General features: G+C 37.0%; 1 pseudogene; it reads right to left on the bottom strand.

The window, feature by feature from the left end:
• Positions 1-8829: 8829 nt before the first annotated feature.
• On the bottom strand, positions 8830-9779 carry LOC102416568 (annotated as a pseudogene).
• Between the last annotated feature and the right edge of the window lie 2268 nt (positions 9780-12047).

Raw genomic sequence — 12047 nt, forward strand, 5'->3', positions numbered from 1 at the left:
TTAGTAAATTTCTAAAGTGTCCAGAAGAGATGAATTTAGAACTTCTAGAAAGAAGAACTTAAGGTTTAGGTGTCAGAGAGCAGATAAATTCTTCTCAGGTGCAGTGTTGAAATCTTAGCATTATACTGAGCTCAAAATTGAAAATAACATTTTATGAATTTATGGATGGGCATAATCCTCTGACTAAACAAAGAAGCTAATTAAATGTAGAAGGACAGGTCAAAAACTTTATCCATCAGAAGTACAGTTCTTAAGGGTTATTAAAAACAAATATTCTGATTAAAAAGTTTAGTAGTAATGTGTTTTATGAACAATTTCTCCAGGGCTTGAATATACCTTTTCTGCAGGGAGAATGCATCATTCTAAAATCTATTTAGAGGCTTTTCATTTTTCAGACTCTATCTAGGGCAATAATTAGTTATAGTATATACTTTTTAGTAACAAATCAATTTCTAAGTTGATATATATAGCAGATTGAATTAAACCAAGGTCTTCTACATACTCAGGGAGAAACTGTTCATCAAATGACTTCAGAAAAAAATGTTTGTGTTCCGAAAGAAACCCTAGATGCTGACTACACATTTATAGTGCAAAATATTTTCATGTATTTTGATCTCTCTATGAGAAGATATATCCATAATATTATCTACTCCTTAGCCTAATTCCACTTATTAATGCACATTGACTGGTCCTTTGCCTTCACTGGAAACAAAAATTTCTTATTTCAGAGTAGCCTAAAGGGCAGGCCAATTTAAACTACTTTTACTCCTGACTGCCCCTGTGGGAGAAAATATATTAATAAATTCTAACTTCATTTGTACTTACACTATTCCTTTGCATTATTTAAATTGACCTCTGTGAACTGTGGACACATATATTTTCTATTTTCTACAAGCCAGAAAGCAAAGCCTTTGTTTCCTTTCTTCTCTCCCTCTCTCTATCCATCTGTCCCTCCCCACTTCCTTCCTTCCCTCCTTCTTTATTTCTACTTTTCCCTCTTTAATGTCTCTATTTCTCTCTATATATTGTCCTGCTGTTATCTTCAGTCTAGCTACTAATGTTAAGTTGACTCACTAGCACTTACTATTTACCAAGTGAGCACTTTAAAAACCTATTTTGTTAGTTATTCCTTCTATAAGACTTCAAACATTTTATATTTCAACTAGCTGTGTACAAAATTGCCTGTTTTCACTCCTTACCAATAGAATGTTTTCTCAATGGTAACGAGAAATGACATCTAAATGTAGATTTCATTTCTTACTATGAGATTAAGCATCTCCCTCTCCCCATCAACACACACCATTTTAAAGGACTATTTGCCTTTCTTTTTGTTTGAACTGCCTGCTACTCTTCTGGGCACGTTTTTACTTTGGATTTTGCTTTTATTTTCTTTCCTCAAGTGTTTTCTTCTTTCCTCAGAAAAAGTATGACTATTTTTTTTTAAATGAAAATCAGCATATGGATTATGGACTGTCACCATCTCAGTATTGAGTTTAAAATTATTTTACTTTGTTATTTTGGTAAGAGCACAACATAAGATCTATGTTATTTTGGTGGGAACACAACATGAGGTCTAATAAACTCTGTATGTACATGCGTGCTCAGTTGCCCACTCATGTCGGATTCTTTGTGATCCCATGGACTGTAGCTACTAAGCTCCTCTGTCCAGAGGATTTTCCAGGCAAAAATACTGGAGTGGGTTGCCATTTCCTACTCCAAGGAATCTTCTGGACCTAGACATTGAAACCAGGTCTCTTGCATTTCCTGCATTGGCAGGCAGATTTTATACCACTGAGCCACCTGGGAAGCCCCAATAAACTATATACACACACATTATTTTAGCAATCGTGTTTCTTGTCCTTTTGTAGATGTGAAATTTGATTTTCCCACCTTAAGTTCGAAAGTTCTAAAACTGGAAAATAGAGAGGTTTGTCTGACTCCAAAGCTTCCAGGATAGCTTCCCTACCAAAAATGGTTTCTATAGGAATCTTGAATTTGAGAAGAACAAGTAAAAAAGATTTCTGGAATAAGATATTTAGTTTTTCAAAGAAGTGACTGAGACACCAGTAAATGTACATAGCCAATAACAATAGGAAAAGAAGTAAAGGTTTACATTAATATAAATTCAGTTCTGTTTGTCCTTAAATTGTAGAGTACTTTGCCCTATTGATATTTGACTGAGGCTTTTTTCCATTTACTACTTTGATCAATGGTAGAGCAAGTAAAATATAAAAGGAATTAGAAAATGTTAATATAAGTTGGGGGCTTCCCTGGTAGCTCAGATATTAAAGAACCTGCCTGTGATGCGGGAGACCTGGGTTCAATCCCTGGGTTGGGAAGTTGGAGAATCTGTGAGAACTGATCTTACTAACTTGGGCCTCTAGGAACTTTTAAGATTGTAGAAAGGCAGTGTTTTTTGTTAGTTTGTCAAAGAGTTGTTAGGAATCCCAAAGTCCCAGGGACTGACTGAGAGAGAAAGCCCATAGTCTTTCCAATAAGCACATTAACTAAATAACAGCTTTAGAACAGTAAGCTTCACAGATAGGTATGAAAAAATGCTAAAGGGGTGGGGGACATCAAATCAAAAGAGAGGAGAAACATTGAACGTGAAAGTTAAAAAATCAGATAGATTGGGATATACTTACCTTATACAGATCACCTCTGAAACCAGATCCTTTTCCTAACTGAGAAGGCTTACTCTAGATTTTCCTTTTAGTCTGAAATGAAATCCAAGTAATTTTCTGCCATTTCCCACAGTGTTGGTGAGAGTGCGTCCTCAATGTGGCAAATGTACACTCTAAAGAGTAGCCTCTGGGTTTGGAAACTTTCCATATCTGTGTTTTAATAAAGCCAAACATTTGAAAAGTCTCTCCCTGTCATGCTCCTTGGGGCTCCTTAGTCTTCAACTTTCCCTGAGGAAAAGTTGGGTTTTGCATGCATAATAAAATAATGCCCCCTTGTAAAAGCTAAAGTTAGTTCAGTTAATTACACCTAAAATTGTAAAAGAAGGAAGTTTAACAGATTCAAATATTCTGAATTTAGGAGGATATAACTTTTTTCCTTTTGTTCTGCATCTACCATGTCATGAAGAGAATTAAGATGCCAGAATCAGCCAGTGCCAGCAGAAGTTAGATGACATGTGAATGGGCAGGTGACAGGCAGCTCACCCTCACCTCATCACTTTGTAACTATGCTCACGACTTAGGGGCCTACTTAAATTTCTGCTTCCTGGGACTTGAGAGGAATAGTTGGTCTCAATGTTCTCAATGCTACCTTGAGCAAAGTTCTGAATGTTAATGGTTTGTGTTAACCATGTTATAAGCATTTCTGTATGTGATGAGAGCGTTACTGAATTTGCAAGCCCCTCTGCCTGCACACTGAGACCCATCAATACTAAACATTAGAATTCAGAACAGAGAAAGGTTTATTACAGAATTCATACAAAGAGATGGGTGGCTTATGCCCTAAGAACCCCAAAGTTACTCAAAGCTTTCAGCAAGCCCCTTTAAAAGCAAAAGGTGAGGGATGGGTGTGGTTAGTTGTTGCAGACTTCTTGGTGTCAGATCCTTTGTCCTTGAGGTCAGGTCATGGTCAGGTAACGATGTTCCTGTATATCTCTACCAGATGAATGTTATTCTCTGTCCTGACCAGAAAGGGCAAAGTCCTAAGGCACAACCTTCACCCTCCAAGGTCCAGGTCCTGGCTAAGAGGAGGGAGAGCTCAGTTGGCAGCTCCTTTAGGGCCAGGTTCCCATATCCTGCCTAGGTGTCATCCCTAAGGGAGCCAGGCACCCAACCCAGCTGGCCATCAGTCTCCTCAGGCTGCACAAATGGGGAGACCAGGTCTCATAGGCTGCAACTTACACAGATGGCCACTGCTGTAGGGTTGGAGAGACAGGGATGGGGGTGAGGTTCACTGCTGCCTCAAAGCCTGGGCCAAGCTAGTGGAGGGTCTTAGTGTGGGCTCTGGAGCCCCATGGGATGTAGTCCCTAGTCTATTTCTTGGGTCCTCCAGCTCACCTGCTGGCCCAAGGCTGGATAAGCTGGAGGGCCTTCCAGGAGAAGGCCTGAATCTGCCTCTTACCTCACTGTCCAGCTGATGATCACCACACCACTGACCCTTGACTCCATTATTTCCCCAATGGTCCCTCATTGACAGTTAGCTGTGAGCAGGGCCCACTGCAGTGCTGACCAATAGCTGAGCAGGACAACTAACAGGGGCTCATTGACAGTTGGTTGCTTGTGGGTGGGGCCATTGAGGCACCCAGCAAGGTCTAAGCAAGACCTGTTGCCTAGTAACAGGTGTAGAGTAAAGAGACACAGCAATGGCTGCTTACTAAGGGCTGTGCTCATCCAACTCTGTTACAAGAAGACTGTGGATGGATGCTTTTTAATTTACTACTTTATTAAAGATATAATACACAGATACAGCATTACTTATAAGAGTCAAGCTAATACTGATATATGTTCATGTATATCATTAAGCAGTTATTAAAGTCCCACTTCATCTGTCCCCTCCAAATCTCATCCACTCTCAGAGGTAACAAGTATCAGTCTTGTAGTGCATCCTTCTGTTCCTATTTCTATTGGTAGTGGTAGATGTACATATCAATGTATGCCATTGGAGATTTTTTTTTTATCTTTTTTTGTTGGAAGTTTTGATTTTAAATAAAAGTAAAAGACTATTCTACTAAATCTCAATTTATTCCCTTTCCCTTATTGTCCCTGCTTCTCTCCTCCTTATTTACTGTCTCAATTTCTCCCTCTCAAAGCTTTGTTTATCTCTTTCATTTCTAGATCTCAAAACATTTAAATGAATATATTTGGCTTACCACCCATTTTGTGCCCTGAGGACTAGAATCCATAACCATCCCAGTTTTTGAGAACACATAGAGTCAACACTAATTCAGTTACTTAGGTACTACCACACACTTTTTAGGTATCATCTCACTAACTATGATGATATATAGAGCTGTTTACAAAGGAGAAAACAGGCAAAAGAGGCTAAGTGATGTTCCTAAATCTTATAGTTATTAAGTGAAAGACCAATGAGAGTTTTGTAGTTACATGTATATACTTGGGTAACCATTGCACCATGATACATTACAGTCTCATTTCACATCACATCCTCCTGTGGCCCTTTTACTCAACCACACACAAAACCCTTGTCCTATGAAACTATTGGTTTCTTTTCTGTCTCTGTATTTTCGTTTTTCCAAAATAGCATAAAAATGGAATTGTGCAATTTGTTGTCTTTTGCGTTTGGCTTTTCTTACTCTGTACTTGAGATTCATCCATTTGATGCATATATTAGTCATTTATTTTCATTGATATATAGTATTGCATTGTATGGATATCCCCAGTTTAGGATATTTGAGTTGTCTCCAATTTTTCATGATTAAGAGTAAAGCTGTGTGAATATTCTTTCATAGATTTATGTATTTAACTATTCTATTTCACTTCAGTAAATACCAAATAGTGGGATTTTGGGGTCATCTTGTTAATTGTTCATTTAATAATGCAACTCTTCATAAGAATCCTACTTAAAAAGGTGAAATGGCCAGTATCCATATGAAAAAATATTATATAACTGTGTTTATCACTACAACCTGTTTAAAAGTTTTTTCTAATTTAGTCTTTGTTCACTCTCATAGTATGTAACAAAAAAGTAGCTTTCTGCCTTCAATATTTCCAGCAGATGGCAAAGTTTGAAAAGTGACACTGGAATTAGAAAATATTGGAAGTAAAATATTCTAATTTTCTCTTGTGAAGTCAAAAGGATATATTGGATGTTTTCATAGATCATAGTCTACTCACTCCTGGACACTTCAGATGAAAGAGATCCTGAGTGCTGTGGATTACACCAAAGCCCATGCCTGCTTTATTTTCTCAACACTTTCCGTGAAAGGTGTTATGTGACTTACAAATAGTACTATAAAATTAATTCATATTAGTAGCCAGATAAAGATTACTTCAACACTTTCAAAGAATACTGTAGCAATTAATTTTTTAAAGGATAGGATATTTCATGTTGGAGAAATAAAGCTTCCAAGAGTTTATATTTATATCTTCAAATACACAGGACAGAACTCTCCTTAAAGAGGTGTAAAATATGTGGAGAGCAAAAGAAAAATCAGGCAAAGAGAACCTGACTGTATTTCACATGCCAAGAGCTCCCTTTCAAATTGCATGATCTAGTCTTCATAATAACCTCATTAAAATGGATCTTATGTCAAATGTTTATGTCTCAACATGTCTTGCAAGAAGTCACAGGGTTGAGAAACCATGTGGCTGGGGTGGGCATCTAAGCTCCTCTGATTCCTCCTTCAGTGATGCCATTCTGGTATTGTCAATTCTAAAAGCTTAATTCTGTTTCCATGGCAAATAACTGGTTTTCATAACTTCTGAGGCTTCCCTTTATATAGTTCATTCAAGTTCTTCCTGAAAAAACTATTAGCAAACAATACCATTGGCAATCAATTCCCAGTTTGGAAATTTCTGGTAATTAATATTTTATATCTCTGTCCAGGATCATCTCCTGTTACAGAATTGTGGACCATGAACTGGGATCAGGCCTTCCTGAATCTCAGTATCCAGCTCTTGAACTGTAGAGAAGGCATCCCTTTTGGTGAAGGAAGGACCTTTGCTCTAGAGAGTCAAAAAGTTCCAGGAAGTTGCTGAGAAGAACCCCTTAATGTTTCTGGAAACTTGAAAAAACTTCCAGAAAATGCCAGTTAGTATATATGGAAAATTGATATTGAAATACTAAGAAAGCTGGTTTAAATGTGAGGGAGGAAGAAAAGCAAGGAGGAGGTTAAGAGATTGTTGTAGAGCACAAGATATATAACATTTGGACACATCATTATTTGGGATCAGATTCTTCATGGATAAAACTGATTTAAAATTCTATTTAGGACCTGAAATACAGTCAGCTTGCAGGAATACAAACAATATATTGTCTTTTTTGAGAATTATTTATGGGACAGTGTTACCCTTAATGTGAATTATACTTATGGTGGAGAATAGCTTCCAGAGCTCTGTGAGTAGGTAGAACAAGGGGATTTTAAGTTTCTGTGTTTCTCTAAATTGAAAGCATTATCTGATAGCTTACCTTTTTCATCAAATTCAGAGTCAAAATTTCAAAGTGAATTTAATCGTAACAATTCTAGTGATGGAAGTAAAGTAGAATTTTACAATGTTCTTTAGTTCATTTGAATTTTCTGTAGGTATGATAAAATTCTTACTTTGGTCTATAGCTATAGTTTTTGTATTGAAACTATTTCACTTCCTTTCTTGAAGAAATAAGTTGGCTTTTGTGGGTTTCAGGTGGTTGTCATCTCTAGGGACTGATCTCAGAATCTGGTCATGGCTTTCAGAACCATGCCCAAAGCTGAATGGTCCACCTCTAACTCTGTTTATGGGAATTATAGAAAGCAGAGAAATATCGTATATCACGGATTCTCTGTGCTCAATTACTAGTTTGGGGTCTATTGGAATAAACACTTTAATTAGCACTTATCTAAGTAACAAAGCATTAATGGGAGGCTGCTTTTAAGTTTGCTTTTATTGGAGATAGTTCTTTACTGTCGGTACCAGAAAGCCTATTTCACATCTTTTCTCTGGTTACCCAGATACACAATATTTGCTATAGGATATTCTGGGGATGCCAACAAATTAATGCATCCTATAATCATGAACAAATACTCCAAAAACGTTGTCCTTCAGCCGGGAGAATTCTAAGTCATAGAACCTATAAGGTCTCCTGGAGGACCACAATAAGCTTGCACAGTTATGTTAACATACAAGCATCCTTCCCTTTTCTTCATTCCTTCACTGGTGCTTCCAAAAATCAGATCCCAAATAAACTACTGTGATTAAATTTTGTCTTTGAGTCTTCTGAGGGAAATCAGCATAAGTAACTAAGTAGAGTTAGTATGTCCTACACAAAATATATAACCATTCAATGTGATGGTTCCTGACATTTCCCAAACCAAGCTAATTTACTTACAAATTTTATAAGAAGATGAAGTGATTTTATTATGTTTGTTATTGTCAAAATAGCCACATTTTCAATCCAAAATGTTATTTAGTAGATATTCATGTTATTTCGGAGAAGGTGATGGCACCCCACTCCAGTACTCTTGCCTGGAAAATCCCATGGGCAGAGGAGCCTGGTAGGCTGCAGTCCATAGGGTCGCTAAGAATAGAACAGGACTGAGAGACTTCACTTTCACTTTCATGCATTGGAGAAGGAAATGGCAACCCACTCCAGTGTTTTGCCTGGAGAATCCCAGGGATGGGGGAGCCTGGTGGGCTGCCCTCTATGGGGTCGCACAGAGTCGGATATGACTGAGGCGACTTAGCAGCAGCAGCAGCAGCATGCTATTTTAAAAATAATAAAAGAATCACCTTATGTGGTAGATTGATGTCTTCCATGGTAGCAAATGTAATGAATAAATACTACACAGATGTAGCAGAATTTTGTTCAGTGAGGTATATGATACATCTGCTGCTGCTAGTTTTGTCTATTTTAGGTCTTAGGTACCTAAGTAGAGGTGGCACAAGTGGCAAAGAACCTGCTTGCCAGTGCAGACATAAGAGATACGGGTTCAATTCCTGGGTGAGGAAGATCCCCTGGAGGAGGGCATGGCAACCCCCTCCAATATTCTTGCCTGGAGAATCCTCATGGACAGAGGAGCCTGGAGGGCTACAGTCCATAATGTTGCAGAATCAGACATGACTGGAACGACTTAGCTCGACTCACTTGCCTGAGTAGAGAAGTCCAAAAGACAGATGGATTATAGTCTTAAAGCTCCAAAGTCTTATCTGATCAGCAAAATTTGACATAATGTCTTTTGATCAATCTTTTTATGGCTACCTTTATCTCTTTGTTCCTTAATGTATATATAATGGGATTTAAGACAGGGGTGAGAGCAAAGTCAGCAATGAAGAGATATTTATCAATTGATGATCTGGGGAAAGGCCAAACATAAAGAAACATGCATGGAGTGAAAAAAAGAACCACCACAGTGATGTGAGCTGACAAAGTGACAAATGCCTTGGATAAGTCTCCTGAAGAACGTTTCCAGACAGTGACCAAAATGAAGATGTAGGAGAGGATTAGCAGGAAGAAGGTGCCCATGCTCATGAAGCCACTGTTGGCAGCAACAATAAACTCAAATTTGGCTCCATCCGTGCATGCAAGTTTTATGATTCTGGGAAAGTCACAATAAAAGCTATCTACTTTGTTAGGACCACAAAAGGGCAAGTTTATAATGAAAGCAAATTGAGACATAGCATGAATCACCCCAATTACCCAGCCAGTGATTACAAATGAAACACATATTTTAGGGTTCATGATGTTCAAATAGTATAGAGGCTTGCAGATTGTCAAATGCCATGGCTATGAGTAACACCATCTCCACTCCTCCCATTATGTGGATGAAGCATATTTGTACCATACAACCTTGGAAAGAAATTATCTTGTATTCATTTAAAAGGTCTGTAATCATCTTGGGGACTGTGGTAGAAGCAACCCCCACATCAATGAAGGACAAGTTTGCTAATAAGAAGTACATAGGAGAATGTAAGTGAGAATCAAAAATTACTAAAAGCAAAATGAAGAGATTTCCCAGGATGATCCCTAAATAAATCCAGGAGAATATCAACGTGAGAAAAACTTTCGTTTCATAAGATCCAGAGAGTCCAAGCAACACAAACTCAGAAACCACAGAATCATTTGGTCCATCCATTGACTTGGGCAGAAGAGCCGATTATCAAATCACCTGAGGATAGAAAATGAAAAGTCATAATTAGTAGTACAAAAGTAGACTTTCTATTCATCCTACTCATTTGTATTTTGGTAAATAATTTAACTAGAAGAAAAATAATATGGAAACATTATAAGAAGAATGATTACATTAAAATTTATGAAAATTTGAATGAAAGTAAGTGTGGTTACTTCTCTTCTTATTCCATTTTCAGATGTATAAAATTTCTTTTGTTTCTCAAGTTTTGGACATTTTCCTTGATCATCTACCTAGGTGTGCTCTCATGTGAATAAACTTAGTCATTTCTGTCACTTTTATATCAATGTTCTCACACAAAATTGCAAAGTACCCTTAGCTGAATTTATTTCATTGGTTAAATAGAAATCTTCAGATTGAAACTGTTTAATGTGTGTTACGTTGCTTCACCTGTGTGTGTGTGTTTTGTTTTTGTTTTTTTCTTTTTGGCACAATTTATCAAGGAAGTAAGGTGTCCAGATATTGATTTTTCATAATATTTGATTCATGAAACATTATCATAGTGCATATAGACCTCTATATTCAATAAAATATTGATTACAAAATACCTATTAGTAGAAAATGTTAAATTAACAGATGACATTTATCAATATATCCTCTATACAAAGCTTTGTACTAAGCTCGTTATCTCATTTAAACTTCATAGAATTCCATATAGAAATGCAGTTTTATTAGACTAATTTTATTAATGAAGAAACTGAGTCTGCAATGGACCAAGTGTCAGAGCCAGGACTTTTATCCAGAGCTATGGGATACCATAATCCATGCTTCTAACCATAGAAGTATGCACTTCAAGGCCAAAACCTTCCCTGGATCTTCCCCATCATTCATTGTCATTGTCATTGTCATTGCTCTGTTGCTAAGTCATGTCTGACTCTTTGTAGCCTGCCAGGCTCCTCTGTTCATGGAATTTTCCAGGTAAGAATACCGGAATGGTTTCCATTTCTTTCTCCAGGGGATCTTCCTGACCTAGGGATGAAATTCACATCTTCTGTGTCTCCTGCATTGGCAGGTGAATTCTTTACCACTGAACAACCTGGGATGACCCAAGGATCCATCAATTAAACTTAATTAAAATTTTTGTTTCCTTCTACCTACTAACGTAGTTCACAACTTACAAAAAAAAAATCAGATCAAATCTCTAATCTAGTGTCCCTTTCTAATTTTCCTTTATTTCCCTAACTCTTCTTTGGCTCTTTTGTTCATCAGTAAGTTGAAACAACTCAGTTTCCAAGATTCCTTATCTATAGAAAAACCCCTGGAATATGAATGCATTGTCTATTAATCAATTTTCAGTCACCGTTTTCCTTGATCTCCTTGCAGGATGTGATGCTGTTTATCACAACCTTGTTTATGTAACTCCCTCTGCTGTTGGCTTCTTGGCTTTTGTAAAGCTAACCCTCTTGCCATTTATTGCCAACAGAAATTCCATTTGCTTAAGTAGTGGACTGAAGTCTAAATTTTAGAAGAGAATAGCCCTATTCCAAATTGTGAGCATGATATATGATTTGTCTAAACTAGTCACTATATTTTTCTAAACCAGTTACTGTGGCCATGAATTGGACTAAGATGGCACACGTGATCTAGAGCTAACTGTTCAATGAGATATAAATAAATGGGTGTTTGGAGGGCTTTCTTTCCCCAATGAAATGAAAAATGTTCATGTAGAAAAAGTCCTTTGTATGGTCTATTTTTTCCCCTCTGCATTTAACTCAAAGGACATGACTAAAGGTGCAACAACTGCAAAGTTCTAAAGCCTGTAAAATACAAATAATATAGTAAAAATTTAGGGAGAATCTGCAACCAAAGGGCATATTGAATCAGTTAAAGCCAGCAACAGTCTCCCTTCAGATTTATTTTTGTAATGTGATAAGAAATGAATTCCAACTTGTTTGATCCTCTGTAAATCAGATTTTCTGTTAATTTATTGAATGCAACCACGCTGTGTCCATGACAGTCCTCCCATAATTATTCACTTAATTTTCTGATTTCTCTATGCCTCTCACTAACTCAGTGATCACTTCTCCTCTGCTCATTCTTAATTTCTGATATGACTCAAAGTTTTTTAATAAGCATTTTTTTTAATTCAATATCAGTTTACTCAGTTTAACAAGTACCTGTATTTTGAATTCTGAGTCTGTAGCTTCAATTGTACTCCAGAGTAATTTACCCAAAACTGTATACACAAATGAAAGCCACACCTCCATCTTTGAGTTGACATGTCAAAACTGAATTAATAATG

This window comes from Bubalus bubalis, chromosome 11, assembly GCF_019923935.1.
Source record: "Bubalus bubalis isolate 160015118507 breed Murrah chromosome 11, NDDB_SH_1, whole genome shotgun sequence".
Classification (NCBI taxonomy): domain Eukaryota; kingdom Metazoa; phylum Chordata; class Mammalia; order Artiodactyla; family Bovidae; genus Bubalus; species Bubalus bubalis.